The following is a 14,020-nucleotide window of genomic DNA, read 5'->3' as shown; positions in this document are numbered from 1 at the left end:
AAAAGTTATTTTATTAGAAAATATTGCCCCAACCGAAACTATAATACCGGAAAACTCATAAACGGGTGGATTGTCCTAATACTCAAGGTCAGAAATTGATAAAACACGATAGAGTAGGGAAATATAAGGTTTATGTATTTTTCTAGATATTAAAGTATCATATACAAGTATTTACAAAATATTTACTCTAGAATTGAGAAACAAATATGAAATATTAAAAACTACTCATTACATAGTTCTGGCTAAGCTAGCGATAACTTTACGGTAGGGTTCCTGTCAAAACTCACCGTGATTTAAGACAGTATATATCACCTACAGCAGACTGGACTGCCAATAAGTTCTTCTGTTTGGGTATAATATCAGCAATCTAGTGTAACTGTGCTAAATATTCCCTTCTTTTCTGGTCAGGAGCCAAGACGAAACAGTGTCACCACCAGACGTAACAATAACGTAATCCACAGCTGAGCGGGTAACGTGTTGTTCTTTCAAATCTTCTTCTACATAAAACTTAATGGTAGTCAGGGCTCCTTCGTTGTGGAATATCTATCGTATATGTTTGATTTGCAATGAGAAAATTCATAATATACTGATTATTCTAGCCATTATAATTTTTATTTTCGTCCATTTGAAATAGACATAGACTAATATGTTTGTGGACATCTAGAATTTAAAATAAAATTGTGTGATTATGGTCATGAAATTTCATTACGTAAAACTATCCAGTGTAGAATGACATGCATTATAATGTGATATATAATTTCAGCATTATTATGGCAAAGATTGGCCAAAGTTGGTTCATTCGTCTATTGACATAATGTATTGTGGTGGTGTTCAGGTTCCGGGGTGAGGCATAGCCTATACAACGGCGCCTCCAAAGTTTTTCTTCTTATACTGTTTTGTCTTTTCTTCCACATCAGGTTTAATATTTTTTTTTCTATGTTTGTTTCACTACATAAAAATAATCCTACTATCTTCTTTAAGTCCTCGTCGTATGGTTGTTGTAGCCCAATTACTTCATTCCTTTCTATTCTATATTCCGGGCCAAAAAAAAAAAAAAATCAAATCTTCCTCCTCATTTTCACAAAAATTACAGTTTACATTCCCCCCATTGTGTCTATTTACAATATTTAATTTTAACGTATTAGTTCTTGCTCTAAAAATATCACTGAAGCAAATATATTGTCATAAAGTAACTATTCTTTAATTTCTTTCTTCCACGTTCTATATATTTCTAAGCTCACTTTACTTTCTATTTCTTCTTTCCACTTTTAAGTATCCCACTTTCTGGTTTCCAATTTAATTTCTGCCTTGCTCATTCTTCTTATCTGTCTTATGCCTGCTACCTGATGTTTTGGACACAAACATACACACACATATATATATACATATATGTATTTGTATATACTGTATAAATACATATATATATATATATATATATATATATATATATATATATATATATATATATATATATATATAAAATCTCCTCCTCCTACATCTATTGTCACAAAAGGTCTCGGTTAGATTTCGCCACTCGTCTTTATCTTGAGCTTTTAATTCAATACTTCAATATCTATCTATCTATCTATCTATCTATCTATACATATATATATATATATATATATATATATCTATTGTCACAAAAGGTCTCGGTTAGATTTCGCCACTCGTCTTTATCTTGAGCTTTTAATTCAATACTTCAATATATATCTATCTATCTATCTATCTATCTATCTATCTATCTATATATATATGTATATATATATATATATATATATATATATATATATATATATATATATATAAATATATATATATATATATATATATATATATATATATATATATATATATATATATATATATATATATATATATATGTGTGTGTGTGTGTGTGTGTGTGTGTAATTTTGCTTACCTGTGGCACTAACTATTTTGGAGCAAAACCCTTTATATAGAGTTCTGTTTCAATGATCTCATCTTCAGCCAACATGTGTATCAGCCCACACCTCAAGGAGATCAACAGGGAATGTTGACAAAACAAAATATTATGACTCTTATAATGGCATGGGTAATCTCGTAAGGTTAAAATTATGACGAGAAAAGTGTATGTAGTAATAATAATAATAATAATAATAATAATAATAATAATAATAATAATAATAATAATTGAAGATTTACCATATTAAATTAGTTGATGTCTTGATTTTCCTAGTACTTACTATGTATAGCCTATATACAGTATATATATATATATATATATATATATATATATATATATATATATATATATTTATATATACTTTATATGAATGTATGTATGTATAACCATATATATATATATGTATGTATATATATATATATATATATATATATATATATATATATATATATATATATATATATATATATATATATATATATATATATATATATATATATATATATATATATATATATATATATATATATATATAATGCTTTAATGTTTACAGATTATGTACCCAATCTTAAGACGACAACAACAACAACAACAACAATAATAATGGAATATGAGATTTGTGTGAAATTTACTCTAAACGAAAAAGATTTTTTCCGGCTTCCGAGATTTCTCAGCGAAGCTAAGCCAAGACGGTTCGGTTTCTAAAGAGCTGAAAATAATGTCAATTTTTTTTTTTTTTTAATTTAGAGAAACTCTATATCAATTTAAAAGACTTCATTTGTTGCACATTAAAATGACAGTAAAATCTATTAGTGAATTTAACTTTCGAAGTTGATAAATCTTTTATATTTCATCTTTTTTCGGTAAAAGTTTTCCGAGAATTTCTCCTTGGAAAAGATGAAAAGAGATTGTTCAATGGCGGAGATATTTTAATGTTCCGAAGAAGGAAAGAAGGGAGAATCATACGACATAGTTTCTTAAATCGATAACGAAAGAAAGAGGATTCCCCCCCTTCCCACCCCCCACCCCCCCCACCCCCCCACCCCTCTCGCAGGGGGAATTTCCCTCCCCAGGGAGCTCAAGATTTCTCTCGGAGTCAACCAAATTGTCTCCAGAGTCTTCAAGAATCATTCTTGTCTTTCCGGTGTCTCCAATAAGATTCCCGATCCAAAGGGTCTCCGGGAATCGTTTGAGGGAAAATTTACGTTTTTAATATTATACCTGACAAAAGAAGACGAATCTAGTCATCTATCATATAGATTTTTGAAAGCAATTCAAAATGAATAAAAGTTTTGTAGGAGCATTCAAAATAGGAACTAACAAGATGTCCCAGTTTACTACTGGCCATCTTCAAGCTAAGAGGACAATTGGCGGTGTGGTTTTCACAGAACCACAAAAGGAAGGATCCTTAATATATAGGATGACCTCTTGGATGAGGTCTAAGGACCCCTTCAACTCTGAGGGCGGGATGGAGGAGAAGGTGGAAGGAGGGCCCCAAGAGGAAAAGAATCAGAGAAGAGAAGAGCTGAAGGAGAAGGAGAATATCCAAAAGACATTTGAGGAACGCATCGGTTTCCTGCAGAAAGAACTGGAAGCAGCTTTTGCCGAGATCAGTCTAAGAAAGGAAGAACAATCTAAATTCTTAGAGGAGAATGAAGAGCTGAGAGCAGAGAATCAGCATCTCAGTAACATCATCAGAAGTCTACAAATCGATAACCAAATCGATATGGAAATTTTGACCACAAAGAATGCCGACCTAGACCGCACAAACGAACATCTAAAAAAGGAAATCTGCAATCAAAAAGTTATCCTGGAACAATGTAAAAATGAATTAAAGGAAAAAGAAAAAGAAAATATTAAAATCAAAGAAAAATTGGATAAAGTTCGCCAGAACAAAAGGAAACTGGAAATATTCACTGAAAAGAAAATGGAAGTATTAAAGCAGATTTCAGAACAGAAGCAGGAATTGGAAGAAAGCCTCAATGAGGCAAAAATAAATGATCTCCTCAGGAATGAGCGCTACAAAGGAATTTTACAAGAGTTAGAAAATTACAAAAAAGAAAATTTGAAATTGAATGACTTGGAGCAAAAAAACATCCTATTGAGTCAAAAACTGGAAACATTCAAATCTGAAAAAAATGTTGGTCACAAGGACGAGCTGCTTGCGGCAAATGAGATCATCCCTTCACTCAAGGAGGAACTTGAAGAGGGAGATAAGACGAAAGAAGAAAACAAACCTCAAATGACGAAACTGAGACTTAACAAGACAAGTTTAAAAATGGATATTAAGGATGTTCAGAAGGATGTCCAAAAGGATGACAGAGACAATAAAAGTGAGGAGAAAGTAGTCGAGGCACAGGATCAGGATACCAACGGACGTAAGGCTGAGAAGGAGGAAGTTGGAGGCGCATCTGGTGTGGGTCAGGTGCTTGGCTGGCTACTAGCCTCAAAAGGCGCTCTCCATGGCACCAGCAACACCCAGGAAGAGCAGCTCAAAAAGGAAATTTCCACGGACGATGAGGAGGAGGAGAAGGAGGAGGAGGACAAGGAGAAGGAGGAGAAGGAGGAGGAGGACAAGGAGAAGGAGGAGAAGGAGGAGGAGGAGAAGGAGGAGGAGGAGAAGGAGGAGGAGAAGGAGAAGGAGGAGAAGGAGGAGAAGGAGGAGAAGGAGGAGGAGGAGAAGGAGAAGGAGGAGGAGGAGAAGGAGAAGGAGGAGGAGGAGAAGAAGGAGGAGGAGGAGAAGAAAAAGGAAGAAAAGATTAAAAAAACTACACGAAAACTTATCGTGTTTGACCTGGAACCCGAGAAGCCCAAAAGGGCCATCTCCTCATCCGACAGTAGTCACATCACCTTCCAAGGTGAAAAGGTTAGAGTGACCACCACAAGGGACTCTGGCCTCAACAGGTACGTGACTGTCGACTTGCATGTGCCCAGGAGGTTCCACAGAGCCATATATGGAGTGGAAGGAAGGATGCTGATGGAAATCACCCGCCACAGTGGAGTCAGCTTAATAGATATGCCACAAAGGCACGAATATAGTCATTCAATCACCATCAGTGGTACTATTAAGCAGGTTCAGTTAGCAGCTGATCATATCGAATGGCTTCTGAAGAGTCTCACCGGCACTTAAATATTTCGATCAGCAAATGGATAAAAATGAAAAACAAAAAAAAATAAAAAAATAAAAAATCCCAAAAAAAAATAAAAAAATAAAAAATCCCAAAAAAAGAAGAAAAAATGAAAACACCAAAAAAAGTTTTAAACATGAGAATATTTTTGCCATATTAGTTTAATTTCAGTTTATTTTGTGAGGGTAAGGAGATTCAGCCGAGTTTTGCCAGGACCAAATCTTCAAATTGCTAAATCCAATCACATCCACAGGAAGGAGATCCCCCCCCCCCCGGGATCTTTAAACTGACTGACTGACAGACAGCTACAGGGAGGATACTTGGAAGGACTGGCCAGCTTGGAGGATACAAGGCTTACTATCCAGCTTGAATTACAATTCTTGGAATAACCTGGAGGACAATGGCCTACTGAGGGAAGAAACCCCGCTGAGACTAGTATGCTTTGCACCTTGATGGACGAGTACAAGCCGTTTGTCAAGTGTACAAATGGTCGGATATCTAGATCTATTCTTTCGGATATCAACCTTCGGGTGGTTCTGGGGGAATGATCTAGAAGACCGGCTCTGCAGAGGGAACGAGCTAGGCTTCTTCTAGTAGGCAGTCTTGTCCTTAAAGGTTGGACCAAGATAATCAGCTAGTGAAGGAAGCTGCGCCTCTTCGGAGCATGTCAGTCTGGAAAGGTGTTCTGATATCAAATGGCTGCTGATGAAGGTTGAAGAACTGGGATGAACAGAGTGAAGTTTTGGTCCTTACAATAGGCGAGTTGATGCCCTCACAATTTTATGAAAGGAATAGTATCTTCTTTTTCTTCTTTTTTTTTAGGTTTAAGGTTTTTTTTTTATAGGTTTAAGGTTTTTTTTTTTTAGGTTTAAGGTTTTTTTTTTAGGTTTAAGGTCTTTTTTTTTAGGCTTAAGGACTGGCTATGCAGGTGAAGAAACTCTGAATGATGAATGAGTGTGTCTTGTTTAAGTGGGTAAAATGACGATTGGCTTCACCAACCGGCCAAAAATTGATGCTTGGCTTCACCGTACTGCCAACTAGGCTTCGCCGACCGGCCCACACAATGACGCTTGGCTTCACCGCCTGGCCTAAAATGGCACTTGGCTTCACCACCTGGCCCACTTGGCTTCACTGCCCGGCCCAACAATAGCGCTTGGCTTCACCGCCTGGCCCGCTTGGCTTCATCGCCCGGCACAACAATGGCGCTTGGCTTCACCGCCTGGCCCGCTTGGCTTCATCGCCCGGCACAACAATGGCGCTTGGCTTCATCGCCCGGCCAAAAATTGATGCTTGGCTTCACCGTACTGCCCACTAGGCTTCGCCGACCGGCCCACACAATGACGCTTGGCTTCACCGCCTGGCCTAAAATGGCACTTGGCTTCACCACCTGGCCCACTTGGCTTCACTGCCCGGCCCAACAATAGCGCTTGGCTTCACCGCCTGGCCCGCTTGGCTTCATCGCCCGGCACAACAATGGCGCTTGGCTTCACCGCCTGGCCCGCTTGGCTTCATCGCCCGGCACAACAATGGCGCTTGGCTTCATCGCCCGGCATACAATGGCGCTTGGCTTCACCGCCGGCAAACAATGGCGCTTGGCTTCACCGCCCGGCTTACAATGGCGCTTGGCTTTACCGCCCGGCTTACAATGGTGCTTGGCTTCACCGCCTGGCCCGCTTGGCTTCACCGCCCGGCTTATAATGGCGCTTGGCTTCATCGCCCGGCCCAACAATGGCGCTTGGCTTCACCGCCCGGCTTACAATGGCGCTTGGCTTCACCGCCCGGCTTACAATGGCGCTTGGCTTCACCGCCCGGCTTACAATGGGGCTTGGCTTCACCGCCTGGCCCGCTTGGCTTCACCGCCCGGCTTACAATGGCGCTTGGCTTCACCGCCTGGCCCGCTTGGCTTCACCGCCTGGCTTACAATGGCGCTTGGCTTCACCGCCCGGCTTACAATGGCGCTTGGCTTCACCGCCTGGCCCACTTGGCTTCACCGCCTGGCCTGCTTGGCTTCACCGCCTGGTCCGCTTGGCTTCACCGCCTGGCTTACAACGGCGCTTGGCTTCACCGCCTGGCTTACAATGGCGCTTGGCTTCACCGCCTGGCCCGCTTGGCTTTACCGCCCGGCTTACAATGGCTCTTGGCTTCACCGCCTGGCCCACTTGGCTTCACCGCCCGGCTTACAATGGCGCTTGGCTTCACCGCCCGGCTTACAATGGCGCTTGGCTTCATCGCCCGGCCCAACAATGGCGCTTGGCTTCACCGCCCGGCTTACAATGGCGCTTGGCTTCACCGCCTGGCCCGCTTGGCTTTACCGCCCGGCTTACAATGGCGCTTGGCTTCACCGCCTGGCCCGCTTGGCTTTACCGCCTGGCCCGCTTGGCTTTACCGCCCGGCTTACAATGGCGCTTGGCTTCACCGCCTGGCCCGCTTGGCTTCACCGCCCGGCTTACAATGGCGCTTGGCTTCACCGCCTGGCCCGCTTGGCTTCACCGCCTGGCCCGCTTGGCTTCACCGCCTGGCTCGCTTGGCTTCACCACCCGGCTTACAATGGCGCTTGGCTTCACCGCCTGGCCCGCTTGGCTTCACCGCCCGGCTTACAATGGCGCTTGGCTTCACCGCCCGGCTTACAATGGCGCTTGGCTTCACCGCCCGGCTTACAATGGCGCTTGGCTTCATCGCCCGGACCAACAATGGTGCTTGGCTTCAACGCCTGGCTTACAATGGCGCTTGGCTTCACCGCCCGGCTTACAATGGCGCTTGGTTTCACCGCCTGGCCCGCTTGGCTTCACCGCCTGGCCTGCTTGGCTTCACCGCCTGGCCCGCTTGGCTTCACTGCCTGGCTTACAACGGCGCTTGGCTTCACCGCCTGGCTTACAATGGCGCTTGGCTTCACCGCCTGGCCCGCTTGGCTTTACTGCCCGGCTTACAATGGCTCTTGGCTTCACCGCCTGGCCAACTTGGCTTCACCGCCCGGCTTACAATGGCGCTTGGCTTCACCGCCCGGCTTACAATGGCGCTTGGCTTCATCGCCCGGCTTACAATGGCGCTTGGCTTCACCGCCTGGCCCGCTTGGCTTCACCGCCCGGCTTACAATGGCGCTTGGCTTCACCGCCCGGCTTACAATGGCGCTTGGCTTCACCGCCTGGCCCGCTTGGCTTCACCGCCCGGCTTACAATGGCGCTTGGCTTCATCGCCCGGCCCAACAATGGCGCTTGGCTTCACCGCCCGGCTTACAATGGCGCTTGGCTTCACCGCCTGGCCCGCTTGGCTTTACCGCCCGGCTTACAATGGCGCTTGGCTTCACCGCCTGGCCCGCTTGGCTTCACCGCCCGGCTTACAATGGCGCTTGGCTTCACCGCCTGGCCCGCTTGGCTTCACCGCCTGGCCCGCTTGGCTTCACCGCCTGGCCCGCTTGGCTTCACCGCCTGGCTCGCTTGGCTTCACCGCCCGGCTTACAATGGCGCTTGGCTTCACCGCCTGGCACGCTTGGCTTCACCGCCTGGCCCGCTTGGCTTCACCGCCCGGCTTACAATGGCGCTTGGCTTCACCGCCCGGCTTACAATGGCGCTTGGCTTCACCGCCCGGCTTACAATGGCGCTTGGCTTCATCGCCCGGACCAACAATGGTGCTTGGCTTCACCGCCTGGCTTACAATGGCGCTTGGCTTCACCGCCCGGCTTAAAATGGCGCTTGGCTTCACCGCCCGGCTTACAATGGCGCTTGGCTTCACCTCCCGGCCCAACAATGGCGCTTGGCTTCATCGCCCGGCCCAACATTGTTGCTTGGCTTCACCGCCCGGCTTACAATGGCGCTTGGCTTCATCGCCCGGCTTACAATGGCGCTTGGCTTCATCGCCCGGCCCAACAATGGCGCTTGGCTTCACCGCCTGGCTTACAATGGCGCTTGGCTCCACCGCCTGGCTTACAATGGCGCTTGGCTTCACCGCCTGGCCTGCTTGGCTTCACCGCCTGGCCTGCTTGGCTTCACCGCCCGGCTTACAATGGTGCTTGGCTTCACCGCCCGGCTTACAATGGCGCTTGGCTTCACCGCCCGGCTTACAATGGCGCTTGGCTTCATCGCACCGTTCAACAATGGCGCTTGGCTTCACCGCCCGGCTTACAATGGCGCTTGGCTTCACCGCCTGGCCCGTTTGGCTTCACTGCCCGGCCTACAATGGCGCTTGGCTTCACCCCCGGGACCAATTGGCTTTACCGCCAGGCACAATAATGGCGCTTGGCTTCACCGCCTGGCCCGCTTGGCTTTACCGCCCGGCACAATAATGGCGCTTGGCTTCATCGCCCGGTCCAAAAATGGCGCTAGGCTTCACCGCCCGGCTTACAATGGCGCTTGGCTTCACTGCCTGGCCCGCTTGGCTTCACCGCCCGGCTTACAATGGCGCTTGGCTTCACTGCCTGGCCCGCTTGGCTTCACTGCCCGGATTACAATGGCGCTTGGCTTCACCGCCTGGCCCGCTTGGCATTACCGCCCGGCACAATAATGACGCTTGGCTTCACCGCCAGGCCTAAATTTGATGCTTGGCTTCACCGCCTGGCAAAACAATGACCCTTGGCTTCACCTCTGAATTTCAAATATCATCAGTCACGACTGACTAGTAATAGGCTAGCTGTAGTGAGGGAAGTTGGCCGAAAGCTATTTCAGTACGAAGGGCAACCTCTGGCGCGGCGGAAAAACCCGTAAGTTCAATGCCCAGAAAACTGAAGTAGGTTTCAAATTGCTTCTCTAAGTAAGCCAACTCAAATACAAGTCATGACTGATCTTAATAGGCTAGCTGTAGTGAGGGGAGTTGGCCGAAAGCTATTTCAGTAGGAAGGGCAACCTCTGGCGCGGCGGAAAAACCCGTAAGTTCAATGCCCAGAAAACTGAAGTAGGTTTCAAATTGCTTTTCTAGGTAATCCAACTCAAATACAAGTCATGACTGATCTTAATAGGCTAGCTGTAGTGAGGGAAGTTGGCCGAAAGCTATTTCAGTAGGAAGGGCAACCTCTGGCGCGGCGGAAAAACCCGTAAGTTCAATGCCCAGAAAACTGAAGTAGGTTTCAAATTGCTTCTCTAAGTAATCCAACTCAAATACAAGTCATGACTGATCTTAATAGGCTAGCTGTAGTGAGGGAAGTTGACCGAAAGCTATTTTAGTAAGAAGGGCAACCTCTGGCGCGGCGGAAAAACCCGTAAGTTCAATGCCCAGAAAACTGAAGTAGGTTTCAAATTGCTTCTCTAAGTAATCCAACTCAAATACAAGTCATGACTGATCTTAATAGGCTAGCTGTAGTGAGGGAAGTTGACCGAAAGCTATTTTAGTAAGAAGGGCAACCTCTGGCGCGGCGGAAAAACCCGTAAGTTCAATGCCCAGAAAACTGAAGTAGGTTTCAAATTGCTTCTCTAAGTAATCCAACTCAAATACAAGTCATGACTGATCTTAATAGGCTAGCTGTAGTGAGGGAAGTTGACCGAAAGCTATTTTAGTAAGAAGGGCAACCTCTGGCGCGGTGGAAAAACCCGTAAGTTCAATGCCCAGAAAACTGAAGTAGGTTTCAAATTGCTTCTCTAAGTAATCCAACTCAAATACAAGTCATGACTGATCTTAATAGGCTAGCTGTAGTGAGGGAAGTTGGCCGAAAGCTATTTTAGTGAGAAGGGCAACCTCTGGCGCGGCGGAAAAACCCGTAAGTTCAATGCCCAGAAAACTGAAGTAGGTTTCAAATTGCTTCCCTAAGTAATCCAACTCAAATACAAGTCATGACTGATCTTAATAGGCTAGCTGTAGTGAGGGAAGTTGGCCGAAGGCTATTTTAGTAAGAAGGGCAACCTCTGGCGCGGCGGAAAAACCCGTAAGTTCAATGCCCAGAAAACTGAAGTAGGTTTCAAATTGCTTCTCTAAGTAATCCAACTCAAATACAAGTCATGACTGATCTTAATAGGCTAGCTGTAGTGAGGGAAGTTGGCCGAAAGCTATTTCAGTAGGAAGGGCAACCTCTGGCGCGGCGGAAAAACCCGTAAGTTCAATGCCCAGAAAACTGAAGTAGGTTTCAAATTGCTTCTCTAAGTAATCCAACTCAAATACAAGTCATGACTGATCTTAATAGGCTAGCTGTAGTGAGGGAAGTTGGTCGAAAGCTATTTCAGTAGGAAGGGCAACCTCTGGCGCGGCGGAAAAACCCGTAAGTTCAATGCCCAGAAAACTGAAGTAGGTTTCAAATTGCTTCTCTAAGTAATCCAACTTAAATACAAGTCATGACTGATCTTAATAGGCTAGCTGTAGTGAGGGAAGTAGGCCGAAAGCTATTTCAGTTCGAAGGGCAACCTCTGGCGCGGCGGAAAAACCCGTAAGTTCAATGCCCAGAAAACTGAAGTAGGTTTCAAATTTCTTCCCTTATTCTTCCGACTCAAATATAAGTCATGAATTATTATAATACATTTATGAAGTACTGATGAATTATGAATTGAGATGAAAAGGAAATAAAAAAGGGAAGGAAGAAAGGGTCGTGGGAACCAAGCCTGCCATAATGGATGTGGGCAAAACCCACCTGATGAGCTCTTTGGTAAGAGCGAAACCCTTATGTATGTCACTTTGGTAGTGGTATGTATGAATTGATTAGTTTTTATATATTTATTTATATATATATATATATATATATATATATATATATATATATATATATATATATATATATATATATATATATATATATATATATGACATATTCACACACATGGCATTCTGGTAGAAGGGAGTGTATAATTAGAATCCCATTGATGGTTAAGTGTTGGCCTTCAAATGGCGATGCTTACAGCTCCATCTATTATGAGATGGCCGTAGCTCCTCTCCTTCTGAACAATGTGTGTTCCATCAAATCATTCCGTATGAGAGGGTTGCTGGTCGTGGACATCAATATAATGTTGGTTTACCCAGAGGAAATATGTGAATCACGACACCCTGAAGATGTACGCAAGCCAGCAGAAATTGGGGGTCAATGAACGAACATTATATTGATATCCACGACGAGAAACCCTCTCATACAGAATGATTTGATGGAACACACATTGTTCAGAAGGAGAGGAACGAAGGCCAGCTCATGATAGCTCAAGCTGTAAGCATCGCCATTTAAAGGCCAACACTTAACATTCAATGGGATTCTAGTCATACACTCCCTTCAAGATGAAAGCAATATGGATAATCTCTGTGGTGGTGTATGTGCCTGCTTATGTGTCTAAGTGTGTAAGCACATGTGTAAGTGTGTATAGTAAATAATCAACAATTATCCTCTTCTTAATCTAGGGATTTTTTAAATTTGTAATAGTTTAAATTTCCAATTTCTAGTTTTATATAGAATATATTTTTAAAATATTCAATTATAATTTTTGTAGAACCTCATACATAAAATGAGTCTAAAGTGTATATTAATCTACAGATTGGTAATGGTGGGAGATTTTTGTCTGATCGCTCACAGCAAACCAACCTAGTATGGGTGACCCTGACTAGTATAGCTATGCAATATGTTCTAGCCACTGCAGATTGGTGATGGTGGGAGATTTTCATCTGATCGCTCACCGCAAGCGAACCTATAGTGCATAGAATGGTTTATGTGATGGTCCGTATTTCATAATTTCAGATTGGAAGTTGAGAAACTTGTACAGTTTCTGAAAACATTTGACAGATGTTGGAGTAAGATTCAGAAGTTTTCAGAATTCAAGTCTTTAGTTCCGAGAAAGGGTTGTGATGGCCGATGTGGTAACGTCCCTGACTACTGAACGCCAGACTGCGGTTCGAGTACCGCTCAAGCTCGTTAGTTTCTTTGGTCCCTGTAACCTCACCATTCTTGAGAGCTAAGGATGGCGGGTTTGGGGAGGCTAACCTACAGGTCTATCTGCTGAGTCATCAGCAGCCATTGCCTGACCCTCCTTGGTCCTAGCTTTGGGTGGGGAGGGGGCTTGGGCGCTGATTATATGCATATATATAGTCACTCTCTAGGGCATTGTTCTGCTTGATAGGGCAATGTCACTGTCTCTTTCCTCTGTCATCGTGAGTGACCTTTAAATGTCTTTTCTGTTTGTATCTAGAGACATTTTACAGATGTTGGAATGAGATTCAGTTTTCTAAATGAATTCCTTGATTTCTTTTACCTTAATGTAGACTTTATATATATATATATATAATATATATATATATATATATATATATATTTGTATGTATATATATATATATATATATATATATATTCATATATATATATATATATATATATATATATATATATATATATATACATATATATATATATATATATATATATATATATATATATATATATATATATACATATATTCATATATATATATATATATATATATATATATATATATATATATATATATATACATATATTCATATATATATATATATATATATATATATATATATATATATATATATATACATATATATATATATATATATACATATATATATATATATATATATATATATATATATATATATATACATATATATACACATACATACCAAAAAAATGGGTAATCCAGTTTCTATGAAACCAATATATTGGTTTTAATTTCCCTTATCAACAAAATTGGAAACCTTACTGTATGCTGAATAAAAGTAAAAGAAAAAAAAAATCTAAGGAAATAACATCCCCTGATAAAGTATATGGAAAAGGGCGCCCTTCAGCAACTGCTAAATTCGCTGCCTTTTTTTCAATTTATCCTTATATTTTCCATCTCATGAGAAAATTCCCTGTGGTTTATTTCCAGTCTAAACACACTCAAAAATCGTTCATAATTTTTCTCAAATTTTATTGCATAAAACAAACTTAAAATAAGTTTGATGGAGCATATTCATCATCATCTTTCAAAACAATTTTTTTATTTTTTGCACACATTCGCCATCTCCTTCAAACATGCAAATTAAGCAG

At 42.6% G+C, this 14,020-nt stretch overlaps 1 protein-coding gene across 3 annotated transcripts in view; it reads right to left on the bottom strand.

The window, feature by feature from the left end:
- Positions 1–14,020, bottom strand: part of LOC137629636 (RNA polymerase I-specific transcription initiation factor RRN3-like) — a 118,470-nt gene that overhangs the window by 41,816 nt on the left and 62,634 nt on the right. The window contains exon 1 of one of the 3 annotated variants that reach the window (XM_068361153.1): positions 288–485. The exons of the other annotated variants lie outside the window; for them this stretch is intronic. The gene's annotated coding sequence lies outside the window, so the exon portion shown is untranslated. Of the gene's footprint in view, positions 1–287; positions 486–14,020 lie in introns of those variants that run through there. 3 annotated transcript variants of the gene reach the window in all.

Source organism: Palaemon carinicauda, chromosome 37, assembly GCF_036898095.1.
Source record: "Palaemon carinicauda isolate YSFRI2023 chromosome 37, ASM3689809v2, whole genome shotgun sequence".
NCBI classification, from domain to species: Eukaryota; Metazoa; Arthropoda; class Malacostraca; order Decapoda; family Palaemonidae; genus Palaemon; species Palaemon carinicauda.
This window is presented reverse-complemented; position numbering and strand designations above follow the sequence as displayed.